The sequence below is a fragment of the Protopterus annectens genome, chromosome 3.part0 (genome assembly GCF_019279795.1).
Source record: "Protopterus annectens isolate FY-2018-M chromosome 3.part0, PAN1.0, whole genome shotgun sequence".
NCBI classification, from domain to species: Eukaryota; Metazoa; Chordata; order Ceratodontiformes; family Protopteridae; genus Protopterus; species Protopterus annectens.
The window spans coordinates 1361989098-1362008697 of record NC_056731.1 but is presented as its reverse complement, the minus strand read 5'-3'; the positions used below and the strand labels follow the sequence as shown (position 1 = coordinate 1362008697).

At 39.1% G+C, this 19600-nt stretch overlaps 1 pseudogene; it reads right to left on the bottom strand.

The window, feature by feature from the left end:
• Positions 1 to 3248: 3248 nt before the first annotated feature.
• The window catches only part of LOC122797072, a 111436-nt pseudogene continuing 95084 nt past the window's right edge, over positions 3249 to 19600 (bottom strand).

Sequence of the window (19600 nt, the reverse complement as noted above, 5' to 3'; positions counted from 1 at the left end):
ACAAATGCAAATAAGGCTAAATGCAAGTACAGAGCTTATAAGAATATTTTGTGATTTTATTGCCTTCACCCTCAATACTTTGTTGCACTTCATGCCACTGTGCTTACCTAGGTATATTACGTTAAATGTATTTTGAACAAGCTGAAGCACTGGATGTACATATTACAGAGGTCAATAGAGTAATGAAGAAGAATACATACATTCATGTTTGCTGAAATCTGCTGTCAGACATAAACTATCAGAAATATGACTTCCTGCATGGTGTGCTTAGATAATATTCGGGTATAAATGTTTTTCTTGCAATGCTCTAAAGTAGTGGTTCCCAAACTTTTTCAATTCTCGGCTCCCTTGTTGAATCCAGGTTTTCTCAAGGTGCCCCCCCCCCCCCGTCAAATTCTAACAAGTATACTTTGCGAAATAGCTAATCATTTTTTTTTTTTAATTAAAAGGGTTAGTTAGGTAAAAATAAACAACACGTATTTAAGATCACAAAAAATGTAATTGTAATTGAACAAAATAACACAAGTATTTAAGATCACAAAAAATGTAATTGAACAAATTCAACTAATTATAATTAGTGGGATGGATGAGCCTGTTGATCACTACACATTTTTTCTCAAATCTTGAAATCAAACTGGACACAGCCACCCTCATTTCCTTCTCCACAGTGATTTTTGCTTTATACTTAGTTTTTATCACAGTGAATGCCGAAAACCCAGCTTCGTACAAATAAGAAGTCCCAAATGGAATTGAAATTCTCTGAGCTTTACCATTCAGAAGGGGATATTCATCTTTTACAGATATCCAAAATTCATTTAATTCCATGCTGCTAAATTTTGTTTTCAACGTATTGTCACAAGACAACTCAATAAGATTTTCTTCTTCTGCAGCAGTAAATTCAGATGGAGCACTGGCATTAAATGGATCTTGAACCCATGAAAATTTATCATTATTATCATTTTGAAAATATTTCTCAAACCGGGTGATAAGCTGTGATAAGTGTTCTTCAAAAATGGATTTCATACCTCGAGAAAAATCAGGTCCATTGGAGGTTAAAAACTGTTGCAACAAGGGGAAACATTCTTTGTCTCCATCTTCATTCATTTTCCTTTTCCATAGTTTGTTTTTTTATAAAAGCTAAAATTTTCTCAATTGACTTTAAAAGGTGTATGTTGCTTCCCTGCAGGGAGACATTCAGAGCATTCTTCAAAAATATCACTTAAGTATGCTAGTATTACCAAAAAAACTTCATTCACAAACTTTTCGGTATTCCTTTTTACGAAAAATATGAATTTCCTGTCGCATTTCAAACGTATGAGACAAAACGTTGCCATGAGAGAGCTGTAGTATAACAAAGATGTGTGCTCAGATCCTATATCCTCCCATAGTTTTTTGAAAAACCTTGCCTTCAACGGCTGAGTTTTTATAAAGTTTACGACATTCACTACATATTCTAAGACCTGGTTCAATGTAGGACTCGGATATTTTGATGCAAGTGCTTTCCTGTGAATAACACAATGGGTCCAAAGTGCAGCAGGGGCTTTACTTCAGATAAGTGCCTGCAATCCTCTATAACAGTCGGACATAGAACGAGCATCATCAGTACAGACACCAACGCACTTAGTCCACTCCAAATTATTTTCGGATATAAAAGTATCAATGATCTCGAACAAGTCTTGAGCCTTAACACCAGCAGTGATACCTTTACAAAAAAGGTGGTCTTCTACAATGTTATCACCATCTGTAAACCATACATAGGAAATCAAGTGAGCATCACTATTATCTGTGGCCTCATCCAGCTGCAACCCAAATTCCTTCCCTTTTATTTTTTTAATTAATTGATCATTGAGGTCCTCCACTATGTGCTGTATTCAGCGACTGATGGTGTTATTGGAAAAATGCACTTTTGAAAGCAGCTTCCCAGCAGACTCACCGATCATAATGTTCACCATATCTACAGCAGCTGGTAGAATAAGTTCTTCTGCGATGGTACATCTTACATTTTGCGATTCTATGTGCCACCTTGTAAGATGCTAGGAAAGCATTGCTTGGTATTGATGCCTACTTATAAAAACTACCTGTTTGTTGCTTTAACTCTTTTAACTTTCTGGTAAAGTAGTCATGAGATTTACTAACCATACTGGGATGAATGGTTTCTAAATGGCGTTTCAGGTTACTTGGTATCATGCACTCTGGTGACAAAACTTTCATATACAGTACACACTGCAGCCTCTCTTCATCATTGACTTCTGTCGATGTAAAACCAAAGTTGAAATAACTGTCATCATATTTTCTATATTTGTGCTTCTTCACACTGTTGCCACTGGTTGATGGTGTGTCCCCTTTATTTTCACTCTCACAAAGCTTATTACTGTTTAGTAAAAAAAGATCCATTTTTAAACATACATAGGAGAAGAAATACTTCAAAAACTTCACTTGCCTTAATATAACAACACTATTCAGTTGATCCAATTTCTGAAAACGAATTCAGCACTGAGATCATGTGATACCCACAGCTATTTATATATGAAGTGTGTTTAAGACAGCCTAAAAGGAATAAATCTCATTATCTTCTCCCGTTTGTCCCAACTGTATTGCTTTGGTACCTCATCATTAACTGCACTGGACGTAGTAACCTGTTCTTTCTTGTTTTTGATTTTCTATTTTTTTTAGAAAATAAACTTCCTATTATCAGACATCTTGTTAAACGTTCAACCATGAACATTAAATAAAGAACCCTCCTAGTAGCATAAAAACAGCTTTCGTGATTAGGACTCACTAAACCACTCCCACTTTCTCTAGCCCCAGCCCTAAACAGCAAGTTTTCTTCCTGTTACCCCACCTACTACTGTTGCTAATACATGCCTTACTGCAGACCCCAAAAAAAAAGTGTGCAGTGTGTCTGTGTGTGTGTGTGTGTGTGTGTTTGTGTGTATTAGCATTCTGAGTCTCTCTACATTACTGAGCAAGTCAACACCGTCCTGTTAATAACTGACAGCACAGTATTACGCATAGTGTGGTTTACAAATACTGTAGAAGTTATCTGCTGCTTGTGTGGTTTCCTTTCAGTCATTGAGTTCTTATCTAAATGTCATAAAAGCATTACATTCTGTTAGGTGGGATAAGAAGTGTGCAGTAGTGTTTGTGGTGGCTCTGTCTCATGCTGTCCTGGATGTACCACTGAGAACTGTCCGGCGCTTTGCTGCTGCTGCAGGCACATTGTCCCCACTGGTCCTGCAGCAGATGAACTAAGTTAAGGGTTCCAGCAGCACACTGCTCTGAGGCTGCAGCTGTTGATGAGGTAGTGGCCGAGGTGAGAGAGGTTTTCTCTCTTTCTGCCGCAGGTGGATTTTGGTATGTCGCTTCCACTTGTCGCTCCGGGTGAACTTTCCTCCACAGTAATCACAGGCAAACAGCTTCTCCCCTGTATGAGTATGGATGTGCGTGGTGAGGTGGTCACTCCTGCTGAGGTTCCTCATGCAGATATGGCACTGGAACGGTTTGTGGCCCGTGTGGATTTGGATGTGCCATGTCAGTTCATCAGATCATGAAAATCGATGATTGCACCCTTCAGCTGGACAGGGGTAAGGTCTTTTGTGCACTGGAGTCTTGCTGGGCTAGGCTGGATACTTTCTGGGTCAAAAAATAGGTCTCAATGGTACGTTCTGTGGGCAGTATACACCAGGAAGCTGGGTCACATCCCCCTTTGGGGCTCCCATGGTGAAGTTATGAATTGTTGAAAGAGGGGAGAGTGGTGATGGCACCTGGATGGATTCTATTGGATATTGGAATGGTTTACATATGGGGACACTGTGGAGGTCCTGCTGACACTGAGGCTGAAACAAAGAGTAGTCTGTGATCATTGGAAATAGACTTCTGTCTGGGGTTGTCTTGGGTGAAGGATAGGAAGGAGGGGGTATAAAACTGATCCATTTGAAGTTGCAAGGAAAGCTAAAGGTTCTTGATAATGCTCCCCACAAGAAGAGCATGGAGGTGGCGAATACATATGGTCCATCTCATGCTGGTTCTGTGCCATGCTGTACCTCATTCTACTTGAGCGAGGGTTTGGAGATGTTGAGGATGCAGGAGAAGAAGTTGAAAGTGAAGACGATGGGAGGAGACTCCAAGGATCCCTGCACTAACGGTGTTAATGAAAACTGGCAGGCTGTGTCAGTGCTTCGGATCAGGATTAGCCAGTGGTCTTTAGCTTGCATCACAGGGTATTATTGACGAGAATTTAAATGACTGCATGTAATTTACCCCATCTTGTAGTAGTAATAAACTTTCAGGTCAGACACTATGATATCATCTTGGTCCATTACTACTGCAAAGTACATGGCAGCATTTATTTTATATGAACATAAAGGGTTTCAATAATGTTCTAGTCATAGGTAATAAATAAGCAGCATTGAATAGGACACAGTTGAATTTGTAGTTTATAATATAAACCCAGAGCCACCAGAACTACCATGTGTTGACAGTGTCAGCATGTAATTAGAATAACATTAGGCATTAGAATTACTTTTCAGTTTATATTTCGTGGCTAAGCTTATTAGTTTGCGGCGCCCCTTTGAGGAAGCCATGGCTCCCCAGGGTGCCACTGTGCACACTTTGGGAATGCATGCTCTAAAGATTCATATCCAGATGGATGAAAAACTGTCTCAGAATGTTTCATCTGCCTCCTGTGGCTGTACATGTTGACTACAGGATTCCTTAACACATCATCATCATCGAGCTGTTATATTAATGTGCCTGCTCCCTATTGTGAAGCCTGTCTTGTAGTGATCTTTGCATGAACGTCAGCAACACAGAGTACTTTTAATTCCCTTTCTAAATTCAGAACTTCAAGATATGATTATATATTTGCTAATACTTTGCAATCAGCAGCACAATTCAGTTTGGCAGTGATGCATGCTAATAATAACATAAAACAAAGAAAGTCACATAGTTATTGTTTTAGGTTGTTCAATGTTTGTATGTCTGTATTAATTTTGTCAATATGTTATCCTGATTTCAGAATGATGTTGACTCAATTAATTCAGTCATTTACTGTATGTCTTCTCTACAGTGTTTACAATTGTAACTGTGTTACAAGTTTGTTTAGCACATTCTCACATAATCCATCACTGTTATTCTGCAATGCAATGTCTTATATATGACTTGCATGACTGTCTTGCCAATGCACATAGTACAAGTATGTGACAATACAAGTGTGCAATAATCCAGACGTGAAGTTGCACAATAGTTTTATTGATAATCCACTGGTTTACAACAGCAAATGTGTATGGCATCCTATAATGTGAAACATGTTAATGTCCCTCGCAATAATGCAATGTACATGAAGGACAGTATCTAATTTTTAGTGAATAAGTATGTAATTACATGAGACAATCATAGTGACATTACTTCATCCTGTGTACACATATGTATTTGTTGCACAGTCTGTGATGCACAGTATCATCTGTTCCAAAGAATGGATTTTCAAGACGTCCATAATGTGTTATTTCGTAGTGTTAAAGTCAGTCTTGTCCTGTGGCCTTTGCAACTAATGCAGTGCTCTCTAGATTATATAACTAGATAGGCAAGAGGTTCAATATTCAACATGGGAAGCTTCTGTGTTTTTGTGCATGTATGTAATGTACTTCCCCAGATAAGAATGCATTTATCTCTTCACACAGCTCTCCTATCCCACTTTTTACTGAAACATTATCTCTGAAACACACTGATGAGGTTATCCTGACAAAAGTGCACTCTCTCCCCTTAAGAGCAAGACTTTTCTTGTGGTGCTTGATACTAATACAGTGCTCTTTAGATTGTGTAACTAGATATATATGCGGTTCAATGCTCAACATGGGAAACATGTGTGTGTCTGTCTGAGTGCATGCAAAACTTGCTATTGCATCCACTTCCCCTGAGAAGAATGTATTTAGCTCTTTACAAAGCTCCCTTATCCCACCTTCTACTGAAACATTCTCTCTACAATACAGCGATGAGGTCATGCTGACAAAACTGCACTCTCTACCATTGAGAGTCAGACTTCTGCTGTGGTGCTTGTGACTAATATAGTATTCTCTAGACTGTGTAACTAGATAGGTAGCAGGCTTGATGCTTATGATGGGATACTTTTGTGTGTGTGTGTTTGTGTGTGTAATGCTTTGTGCTGTATCCACTTCTTTTGAGGAGAAGGCATTTAAATGTGCACACAGCTCCCTTATTCCACTTTTTCAGGAACGTCCTCTCTGCAACACAGTGATGAGGTCATCCTGACAAAAGTGCTCTTTCTTCCTTTAACAATCAGAATTCTTCTGTGGCATTTGCTTTTCTTACACTATTATCTACCGTGTATAAATAGATAGGTAGGAAGTTCAAATAAAGCAGTGCTTAGCTTCTACAAGTGTGTGTATGAATGTAAATGAATTCAGGATTGGTTTACACACATTTACCGTGGCAACTGTTACAACTCCAGATGGTTGTAAAAGTCATTTTCCCAAGTAGATCACCTTGGGAATACACTGCTGATGTCATCCCTTCATAGATGCTGTATGCCTTATTTGTCATCAGTATTTTCCTACAGCACTGGTTGCTGATAATGTGCTATATAAATGGTGCAAATAGAAATGGTAGGTGGTTTTAGTCCATCCCTGCTTAAATAATGTGACTGTGATTACTGCCATATACTATTAGTGACCTTACAACCACCTTTATGTACACATTTACTTATGAGATGGATTTACAGTGGCACAATGTTATACTAGCAAATCCTAGCATCCCAAGGGAAAAAAACCTTTAGGCCACACAATGATAATGTAATGCTACAATAACTTCAGTATCTCACAGTTGGAGTGCAATTTCTCCCATGTTGAGTGACTTTGATAGTGTGCTTTGTACATTGTGTAACTATAAGAAGAAATCACTGGAAACCATGGTGGACTAAATGTACTTTAAAATCCTTTTAATATCCACAAGTAACTTTCAGGTATGCAAGCATAAAACTTTCACCCAGAGGGCTTCCTCTGACATATAAAACAACTTACATTGAATAGTGAATGCTTTAAATAGTATAAAAATATCACATGCACAAATCAGTTGACAGTTAAAATTAAAGGAACAGTATACTCTTAAAAACATTATATGTGATAACAAGTATGCAAAACTTAAAGACTTGAAAAAATGTATAAACCTAATCTAAAAATGGTTATAGAAAAATTATATAAAGTTTATAAAATGACAGCTGGCTTACATATGAAGTATACATATATTGCTGCAACAAATATATTTACAGAGACTCATGCTTGCTTATAAGTATAGGTTTAAGAAGGGCAATACCCTTAAGCTCTGGCATAATACGAGCCTTAAACCTCAAAATTGAGTTCCATTCAGTTCTCTCAGTTCTGAGAACAATATTTTCACCTCTTATGTTTTCATACACAACTTCTAAAATCAGGAATTTAAAACTGTGAGTAGATCACTTCTCCGTCTTATGTTTGCTTAAGGCATTAGTAACTACATCTCTATTAGTTTTTGAGAGATGACCAGATATACAGTCTTTAAGCCTCTGGTTTGTTTTACCTATATAATAGGAAGTGCTGTGACTGCATTTTGCTAGATATACCAGATTCCCGGTGTTACACTTTCCATAGGCTCTAATTTCAAAATTTGTGGCTGTTACAGGATGCGTAATAATTTTCCTAGTGTCAATGTACTTACAGAATACATAACTGCCACATTTATAAGTGCCTTTTTCCTTGAGTTGGATGTAAACCATAATCTGGGTTGTTCTCTATAGCATAATATACTTTTTAAGTTCCTGTGTCTCTAATGTGAGAAACACGGTTGTGAAGTGATATAATTATTAAGTGATGGAACATCCTGTAGTATGTGCCATTGTTTACAGATTATATTTTCAATGGCTAAGGAGTTAGTATTATAAGCCAAGGTACATCTAAGTTTGGGTTTAGAGGTATTATGGGTATCGTGCTTTGTGTGCTTATCTACTTGGTTAGAGAAAATAGGTACAGCAACTGTATTTCTTTTCTTTTTAATGTCCTTACATATCTGCTGGACTTCTTGCTTTGTTGTAACCTCTAAGGGCCAAGTCTTCAACAGCAAACTTCATCTGTTCTAACATATTTTTGTCTTGAGTATTTAATCCAGCTATTCTCAATAATTGGTTATTCGCTACATACTTGAAAAAGAAATGGGGATGCATACTGTTTCTATGTAAAGTGTTGTTACATTTAACAGGTTTCTTGTATGAATAGGTGTTAAGAATACCATTATCATCTTTAGTGAAGGTAATATCTAAAAAGTCAATGTTCGAGGAAGAGAAGCATTTCTTAAATTTAAAAATCACATGTATTAGATATATAACCATAAAGCAGATCAATGGTAGTTTTGTTCCATTCCCATACAATAAACAGGTCACCCACAAATCATTTGAAAAATCACATTCTAATGAAATGGATTGTTAGCTGATAAAATGCGCTTCTGTTCCTGCATACACTTTACTATGTTTGCAAATGTGTTAGCTATGGTGGTGCCCATAGCAACACCCCCTGCTTGTTTATAGAGTTGTCGTTGGAACAAGAAAACATCGTTCTCAAGAACTAAAAACAGAATGTTAAATAAAGTATTAATGAATGATTGCTCATATTCCATTTGTTCTAATAAACAGTTTCACACTATGTATCCCTATATATAGCAAAAACATGATGTAATGCCTTGACATAATGACATATCTCACAGTTGCAGTGACACTTCTACTGTGGGGCATTCATCCTGTGAAATGTCATGTATTTTTTGTTGTCATATGCTCATGTGTACAACATTCATAGTTGGTGCCTGTTAGCATTGTTGGGCCCTATACTGTAATGCATGAATGACATCCACCACAGTTGCAATATGCCCAAGAAGCATTGATACTGTACTGCTCACTGTTGCGTGGACAGTAACACATAGTTCCTTTCCAGCATTCTGACTAAAGTCCATTGTTTGTATTATATTCATAACTTCTTTCTCAATATGCACATCCAATTCAGTTATTTGTGACAGCCTCCACTGCTATCTGGTGTGGTACATGCAGTCAATACAGAGATCTGGAGAGGGCCTAGTATAATAGGCAGGGGTCTGAATCTGGTTATATCTGTGTTAGACAGCAGTGACTTGCACACAAACAATAGTTATGGCACAGTTATACAGCCACATTTTTCAGACCTTGTCCTGCAAGGTAGGGCATCCATACCCCCTATGGTAGTAAAGTGCTGTAAGCCCTTCAAGGGTATTCTTCATGACATACCTGATATGCATAGTTCTGTCCATGATTGTTATGCATCTCTCTGATATCTCTCCTGCCATGTGTTGAGAAATGACATGTTGCGAATGTCATTCATTGCTCGGAGGCATTACCTGTTCCCAAAAGAATTATGCTCTGTATTGCACATCTTAATCTAGATATTTCTTTATTACTGCTATTGTTTTCATCACACTATACAGTTTAATAGCAGATGAGGGCTTCCATAAACATTTCTCATTGGGTGGCATGCAGCCAGACCATCAGAAACTGTGATTGGTCCTGTGTTACAACACTTTCTTGGGTGGCGGTGCTGTTGAATTGCTGTTATGTTACTTTTCCTTGTGATTCCATGTGAGCATGTCAGGTATAACAATGTCTGATATGTTTGCAAATTAACAATGTAAAATTTGAAATCATGAAATGTCATCTGATCTGGGTTGTCATTTGTCAGTTATGTATTTCGTGTGTTGTTATAATACAGTTTAGCACTGACATGAGTAGACAACACTTGATTGTCTATTATGTTTATACATGATAAACCCCTTTTCTATGGGTTCCACTTTGCAAAAAACATGTCCATTTGGGATATACATGACATTATAGCTGTAAGCTCTATTTATTATTGTGTAAAAATGCTGAGGTGGAGAATACAGCTGTGATATCATAGGTTCATAGGCTCACAGGTAGGTACTAGGCTATTGGCCCTAGTGCCTATATAAGCCTAACCAAAAGGTACCCTGGCTTTTGCCACCCAAGAAAATTATTTTTCTGTGCCACTGTCGAGCAGAGCCACAGAAGTGATCCGCGGGGTGAATTTCCTATCTCCCATCCAATCATCAAGATTTTTCTTGAAGAGTGCTAATGAGGAGCTTTGTTTGATATAGATAGGTAGTTTGTTCCAGAGTATGGGAAGTCTCTGGGACAGGAATCTATCCCTCCAGCATGTTCTGTTTATTGTGGTGACAAGGTTTAGGTCCCTAGAGTGTGTAGCTCAGAGGGATTGGGATTTCTTTAAGTTGAGCATGTCCAAAATCTTGCATAAATACATTTCCTGTATATACATCTTATATGCAAGAAATACAGTCAATGCATTCATCCCATAATGTATTTTCTGTTCTTGCTGTTATCTCGATCCATCATTTTCTTGACATATATATCACATTTAACTCTCCTTTGTTACTCTGTAGCTTCATAACCCCATCACATATTTTGCTACCATGTCTGTTTTTATTTATGTGCCTAACACCAGTATTGTCATTGGCATTTTAATTTTCATTACATCAATATGGCAGGATTTATGTTAGGACTGTTCCTTTCATATTTCAGCACATTTGCCTGGGGTAATTGACTACACTTTATCTATTTCCATTCCCTCTTAATTATTCTGCAATGCAAACCATTATTTTTTGTGTGCAACTCCCCCATTTTACTTCCTCCCTCCTTCAGAATTCTTTCACTATACTTGCCCTTAATGTTTCAGAACTACAGTGCATGCACATATCTTTGCTTTGCCTATAAGCAAGTTGATTTGTTTACATTCTGTGCTTGTGTATGCAAGCACATATCCATGGCAGAGAACAATAGTGCTGGCCACAAAACGATGCTTGCAAACGTAGGCACAATGGGCAGCTTCCATACTTAATTAGCTCTGCTGCTCATTGCATTAACAAGTTTACAATTTGTAGGCTTAATGTGAAGCCTATGTGTTAGTGAATCCCAGGCACTATGTCCATTAACCAATTAATTTGTAACTGTGATACAATTATATATGATGATTTGTAACTGTGATACAATTATATATGATGCAGTAATCTTAAAAAGGATGCTGAAGACATGAGGGAAATATTTAAAATGTCAGAATTCTGAACAAAGTAGTGTCTAAACACACCGGAAATTATTAGGGTACAACCCAATACCCTTATACTGGGAGACTTTAACTACCCCTCCATTAACTGGGAAAATTACTCATGTACCAACACACTTGCTCAACGTTTTCTGGAATTCATTAATTCAAATGCCCTGGACCAACTCATTCTTACCCCCACCAGGGGTAGAAACATTCTTGACCTGGTCATTACTAACATAGGCAACTGTTGCTCTACACCCCAGTAATCAACTCCTCCCTCATCAGATCTGACCACAAGCTAATCACCATGGATATCCACATCCCACCCTCACCCCCCCAAAGGAAACCACTGTAAAAAAACTTCTCAAAAGCCAATTTTGGGCATCTAAAAACAGAGGTGGCTAACTTCATGAAACCCATGCAAATGGAAAATAGGTGCATGACTGATGAATCATACACCAATGCACTGTATGAGCACATACACAAGTGCATGGGATGGGCCATACCAAACAGAACTAAGATGCTCTCCTCCAAAAAAAGAGGCCAATCTGGTGGTCCCCCACCATAAACAAACTCTACAACAGAAGGAAAAAACTGTTGCAGAAAAGGGTTAATTCCCAAGACTGGAAAAACTCCCTTGTTAGCCTCAGCAAAAAACTGAGATCCATCATCAAATCCTCTAAAGCTAGCTATGAAAACAAAATTGCTGCAGATTCTAAAGACAACCACAAGACATTCTATAGTTATGTCAAGAATCTACATGGCAATACTCAGATCTGCTCTGAGTTACAGCACAATGTCAGTACATATACAGAACCAACTGATATTGCCAACATATTGGCCGACAGGTTCAGTGCGAACTTTATCCCCTTTCACCCCCTAAAGGGCCTATCACAATACCTGAGGAATGCCAAGCCCCTATTATCACAGCTACCCATGTAAAAAACGCACTGTCCAAAGCCAAGAATACAGTTTCCATGGGACCTGATAATATCCATGGCTGTGTTCTACATGAATTACAAAGTGAACTGGCACCGCACCTGAGTACACTGTTGAATCACAGCCTCATTTCAGGCTTTGTTCCTACCAAATGGCGCACTGCTATGGTCATCCCACTCCACAAAGGGGGAGCGACTACATACCCTGGGAACTACTGTCCCATTAGTCTGATGAGTCTGATATGCAAGGTTATGGAGCACATCATCATGGACCTTATAAATAAGGACATAGGGAATCTCCAAACTCTGGACCCCACGCAGTTTGGGTTTGTGAAAGGTAGATCATGCCTGCTCAACCTGATAGACTTCTTCGAGTCTGTCACCAGAGCTGTGGCAAGGTAGTTCAGACATCCTACCTAGATCTTGCCAAGGCCTTCAACACCATCCCTCACTCAGGAATCATAGATAGGCTCACTAAACTAGGCATAAACTCCTATATCATAAGATGGGTTGCCAACTGGCTCACTGATAGAACCCACACTGTGAAAGTAGCGGACTCCAAATCTGACTACCGACCAGTTACAAGTGGTGGCCCACAGGGATCAGTCCTAGGTCCTCTCCTGTTTGGCATCTACTTCTCTGAAGTTCAAGCCAACACAAAGGGACTCTGGCTGACCAAGTTCACAGATGATTGCAAAATGGGAGCCATTATTAATTCTCCAACTGATGTAGACATTCTACAAAAAGGCCTCACTGACACCAATGACTGGTGCCAGAACCATGGCCTTAAGCTCAATGCCAAAAGTGCATTGTCATTCCCTTTGGGAAAAATTCGATGCCCATGAACTACCACATAGCCGGTAATCCACTAAGCACTGAAGGTGTGATAAGAGACCTGGGGACACAGGTTGACAGCAACCTCTCCTTTGATAACCACATTGCCACTGTAGTCAGAGAGTTCTTCTATGTGGCATATCTCATTACAAAAAGTTTCTCATCCAGGAAAAAAGAGGTCATAATCCCTCTCTACTCCCTCTCTACTCGTCCCTCATTAGACCTATTATAGAATACAATGCCCCATTTGATATGTACCTCACTAGACACCTACAACAACTGGAAAGGCCACAAAAATACCTCACTAAGAGGATCTTAGGCCTTAGACACATGCCCTATATGGACAGACTCAAAAAACTCCAGCTATAGTCTGTCTCTTATCAACTACTTAGAAGCAATCTCTGCTTGATCTACAAAGCCATGTCTGACCCAGAGATGCTAGATTTGCTACAACTAAAGAAATCCCAATCCCTCCATGCCACATGCTCTAGGGACCTAAACCTCATTACCACAATAAACAGAACATGCTGGAGGGACAGGCTCCTAACCCAGAGGCTTCCCATGCTCTGGAACAAACCTCCCATTCACATCAAGCAGAGCACTTCACTGACCCTCTTTAAGAGAAATCTTGACAAATGGATGGGCAATAGGAAGTTCACCCCGAGGATCGCTTCAGTGGCCTTGCTTGACAGGGGCACTGAGAACTAACTTTGGGCGGTGTGATGCCAGGGAATCTTCTTGGGCTAGGCTTATATAGGCTCCAGGGCTGTTAGCCTAGTACACACTTATGAACCTATAATATTGAATGGCATACATAGGTTCATAGATTAGTACTAAGCTAACTGCCCTTGTGAGCCATTTTAAGCCTAGCCAATTGTCCCTTGTGAGACTCAAACCCTGCACCTTGTGTTTGTAAGGCAAACACCTTAACTATTAGGCCACCCTCCCAACATAGAAGCATTAATATCTACTTCTGTGAAATGAAAGCAAATGCTGAAGGTTTATGACTAAGTCTGCAGATGATTGCAAGCTGGGAGTTATCTCCAACTTCCCTACAGACACTAGCATTTGTCAGGATGGTCTATCTCTGACTAACAAATGGTGCCAAAGCCATGGTTTTAAACTCTGCTAAGAAATGCATAATTGTAGCCATTATGAAGGCAACCATACTAGCTAATTACCATGTTGATAATACACCCCTAAGAGTCAATCCAATGGTCAGGGATCTGGGTACACATGTAGATAGTAGCCTTACCTTCGACCACCATGTGGCCAGAGTGGTGAGGAAGTCCTTTTATATTCTACAACTTTTAAGTAAAGGCATAGCATCTAGGTCCAAAGTGGCCATTATCCCACTGTACTCTGCCCTTATCAGACCAGTTATGGAATACAATGCTTCCTTTGGTATGTACCTAACCAGGCATATGCACCTGCTGGAGTGACTTTAGACATTCCTTACAAAAGAATACAAGGAGTAACAAACCTTCCTTATGCAGAGTGCCTTAAAGCCCTTTCCCTCTACTCAGTCTCCTATAGATTGCTAAGGGATGATCTATGAATGGCTTACAAGGTATCCACAAACCTGTCACTTATGAATCTCCTACATATTTGTAAGTCAAAGAGTACCAGAAGTACAAGGTCTAGGGACTTGAATTTTGTCTGTGACTTAAATAGAACATGCCGGAGAGACAGATATGTGTCCCAGAAACTGACACTCCTATGGAACAGGATTGCGATCCTTGTAAAGCTCAGTTTTCCTATTACCCAGTTTAAGCGCAACCTAGACCAGAGGACAGAAAATAGGAAATTTACACTGGGCCTGCCACCCATGTCCTTTATGGACAGAGGTAGTTTATAAATGCCTGGCCATCAATGTCCTATTTGGATACAGGACATCATTATTCTTTTGGGAAAACTTGTCTAGGCTTAGAAAAGACCCTCATGTCATTAGCCTAGTAACCGTCTATGAATCTATGAATATATAAAAATTTACTGGAAAACATACCTCTTTTAATGCTTTAGATTTAAATGCTGAAGTTAATTTGTTTTTTTTTTTGTTTGTTTAATTGCTTCACATTTGTTAACCAGGTAAGTACATTGCTTCAAGGACTCTTTTCAGGCATGCAGTAGGCGGTATGGCAGATGTTTACAATGAACACTTTATTTATGCAAAAGGAATAATATACAGTAAATAGAATACACTGAATGTTCCCATACATTTAGAAGGAAATCTGTGTAGAGCACTGTGCCATAGAATGCTTACGTACTTAATCCAGGTCATAATGACTACACACATTAAGCAATATTAGGTCATATTATACTTACATTATATATAATGCAGGTCATAGCAGTTACATGTACAACAGGTCATAACAGTTTAATACAGATTGACTAATAATTTGCTTCTGTTAGGAATAAGTCAGAATGTTCATACATTTAGGCAGGGATTTGGAATACTTTTCTGCATTGTAGAAAGTGAGTTTGCACGATGAGTAGCATCATGCATGGTGTGCACAATTCAGAGACACACGCACCACTACTGGTAACTGTGGAGCAGAAAAGCTGGGAGCAGTATATAGGAACTGCTGTATAGTAACATAGTAATGAGGAATATTGTTAAAATAAGCATCTTGGTGTGTGCAAATGAGGGAAATCAAGATAGTAAAGTGATTCAGAAATGTATAAATGGTGCACTGTGGAACTGTGCATGCCATGGAATTGAATGCCACTGATTCCCGGTCTTTATGCTTAGGGAATTGTGAAAAATGTTAGAAGTTGCCACCACATTATTTAATGTGTATTTCCATGCTCTAATTGCAGCCATGAACCACAGCAGTGCACTTTATCAACCTCAGAGGCACTGCATCACCCAGCTGTGCTTAACTTATTATGCACACCATGACATAGACAGTGCAGACTGCTACAGAGAGGATGGGGTGACCATGTAATACATAGTGGGCACATGTCAGCCTCAACTGCAGCCCCATGGGAGTCAAAGACTACCTATTCCAGTGGATACCATGACGTGTGGCTTTATGTACACTAGCTATAGAGACCTTGCAGTGACCTACTAGGGACACAGTTGGGAGCTCTCATGCATCTGTCTCAAGAATAGCAGTAGGGATCTCTCAGGAATCTGGCTCAATAATACAACATCAGTACTTCAATGACAGGCTGCAGTACATTGGATGGAATATAGAATTTCCCTATACCACAGAAGAAAAAGGAAGCACCATGCAGAAATTCTACAATGCAGTCCACTTTCCTGAGCTTCTAGGAGCCACAGATTGCATCCACATTGAAATAAAGGTCTCACCTAGAAAACTGGAATTCAGGTATATGAACCTCAAAGAGTTTCACTCCATCAACTGCCACGTGTTTTGTAATGTAGAGGATATTATCTACAATGTGTCTGTAGGCCACCAAGACAGTCTCACAACTTCCACATATAGCACACCTGTGACCTGTGTCACCAGTTTGCAAAGGGTGATTTTGTCCAGGGCCATCTTATTGATGATGATGGATATGTCCTGGAACCTTGGCTGATGACACCAATCAGACATTCACAAGATGAAGCAGACCTGTCTGGATTAATAAGGTGTTACCCTCCAGCATGATCCCAGCACATGTGCAAAAATATTTATAGTATGTGCAGTGCTACACAATGCAATACAGAGGAGGTAAATACAACAAAGAAGCCAGTTGTAGAAGAAGGATAATGCAGCACACAGTGATGCTGAGGCAGAGACATATGAGGAGTCAATAGAGAAGCCAGCTGCAGGGGATGATTATGCTACACAGAAGGCTTGTGCAGCATACTGTGGGACTGGCAAAGATGCAGTAGCTTCTATACAACTTCGACCTCCTCGGAAGGCTTGCTAAAGCAGATGCATTACATGAAAACTGATTCACACAAATCAAACATTGTACTGTGCTCACTCATGCATATGCTGATCACATTGTGCATCAGACATAGGCAATCCTAAGTAACAACGTTCGAAGGGCAGGGCACAATTATCATCATATGTACTTGTCAGAGAGGGAGTATACGTGTGGATGCCTTTCACACGGAGATGTATGAGTGCAGAGGAGATATATGAGAAAGACTGCAGGAGTGTGTATGTGCAGAGATAGTGGGCAATATAGCCTAGATAGACTGGCATCTCGTTCCCCAGTTAAGTCTGACCATAAACTTGTGACCTTCACCTTTAAATTCCCAAAAGCTCTTAAAGCAAACCCCACTGAATGTAATACAGCAACAAGCATCACTAAGGAATTCAATACCTAGTTATAAAAATGCATAGAGCTGGCAGTCCCAACCAGAAACAACCATCATGTGAAATTTAAAAACAAATCACCTTGGTGGTCCATCACCATAAATAAACTATGCAACAAAAGCAAGAAAGAAACTTTAAATTGTGTAATACATCCAAACCACATCTCCTAAAGGATAAAATCAAAAGCATTAGAAAAAAATGAAGAACACTATCAGGTCCATTAAAAGAACCCATGAAATAAGGCTGACCTCTGATGCCAAAGATAATTATAAATCCCTATTTAATTATGTTAGAACCCCCCCAAAAAATAAAACACCATGCATTCCTCAGAATGTATTTATAATGGGGCATCCTATTCTGATCCAAGTGACATTACCAGTATCCTTGAAAACACATTTAGCACCTGCTTCACTTCTGAGACTTCTGTTCAAAGTTCCAAAATATCTGAATTGCTTAGTCCACCAGTTATCTCTAAAGATAATTTACTGAAGGTGTTAACCAAGACAAAAAATACTTTCTCCATGAGACCCAATAATGTACCTGGTTGCCTCAGAAATTGTATTAAACATGCCTTTGCAGACATACTCCTAAAACTTTTTAACAAGTATAGCCACTAGCTTTGTCCCTGCTGAGTGCTGTACAGCAGTGGTGATACCCTTCCATAAGAAAGGCCTTACAACCAACCCAAGTAACTACAGACCTTACAATCCTCATTTACAAAGTCATGAACATATTATAAATGACTTCATAAACTGTGATATCTAAAATCTTGTTCGACTTGACACCAATTGTTTGGTTTTGTGAACGGTAGAGCCTGTCATTTTAATCTGGTAAATTTCTTTGAAAATGTTACAGAAGCTGCAAATGATGGCCATTCAGTGCACATGGCACATCTTAACTGGGGTAGGATCTTTGACACTATTCCCCATGCTGGCATTACACAAAAGCGAAATGCTTTAAAAATCAGCCCACATGTGGTAATATGGATATCAAACTGGCTGAAAGAGAAAGCCCACACAGTGTGAGTTGCAAGTGCCTCATCAGAAAGCATGAAACAGACCATTGGTGTCCCTCATGGCTCAGTGCTGGAACCACTCAATTTTTGTCATTTACTTCTCAGAGCTCTGTAGACAGCTAAGATCTCTGATTAGCAAAATTTGTAGATGATTGCAAAGTGGGAGTTGTTGTGAAGTCATCCTATGATCCAAAACCAAGCTCTACAAAATGAACTCTCCCTATTAAACTCCTGATGTACTAAAAATGGGCTCAAACTAAATTCTAGTAAGTATACTATCATCACCTTTGGTAGACAACAGCATCATTCTGTCTAGAAAACACAACTCTTCCAAACAAAAATGTAGTTAAGAGATCTAAGTACTTGTGTTAATAGTGCTTTCTTTATCGACTATCATGCAACAATGGCTGTCAGGAAATCCTTTTACTTAGCTCAACTAATGGTAAAATGAATATCATCAAGATCTAAAGAGGTAATCTCACTGTTATACACAGTGTCGATAAGCCCAATTATTAAGTACAATTCTCCTTTTAGGATATATCTCACTAAACATATTAAACAATTAGAAACACAGGAAAGGTTCCTAACCAAAAAAGATCACATGCCTAAATTTCCTGCATTACCAAGAGAAACTGGAAGCTCTATGCTTTTATTTGGTGTCTTATATACTTTTGAGGGGAGATCTGTGCCTTGCTTACTATGAGTAGAGATGTGATTGTCCTGGACCTCCTGTTTCTCCTCAAGTCCATGATCTTCACCTATACTAGAATCAGAGACCTAAATCTTCACCAATGAATAAATAAAACATAGTGGAGGAATAGGTTTATAACCCAGTGCCTTCCAAATCAGCATGTTAAGTGATGTGACTCACTATCTTCCTTTTAACATAAAATAGATGGCTGGATGGGTATCCACATATTTACTCCAGGATTGACTGGTATGGCCCTCCTGGAGAAAGGAAGTACTATCATATGGAAGTTACTGGCAAAGGAGGAATGGTAATGAAACTCAGCAGACTTGGAATATTTATTAATTTACAAATCTATGAATCAGTATGCCTAGTCTTATGACATTATTGCATGGCTAAATGCAACCTATAGAAAGATTGTGCAACTGGCTCAGGACATATAATCTTTGACTTATGAACAGCATATGCTGAAGGCCACAGGTTCTGCTCCAAACACTGGCTTGTGTTTTCTGACATGCCACACATTTCCCAGTGGGTGCTTACTGTCATTCTGGGTAATGTACCCATAACAAAGTGATACAAGCCTTTATGTCCCATACATGTTTTCTCTTCAACTCTTCACTGGTCTGACACACACTATTACTGTGTGTGTCACTAAAGGCTCTGCTTAAATTGTACAAGTAGATCAACACATTCATGCATTCCGTTTC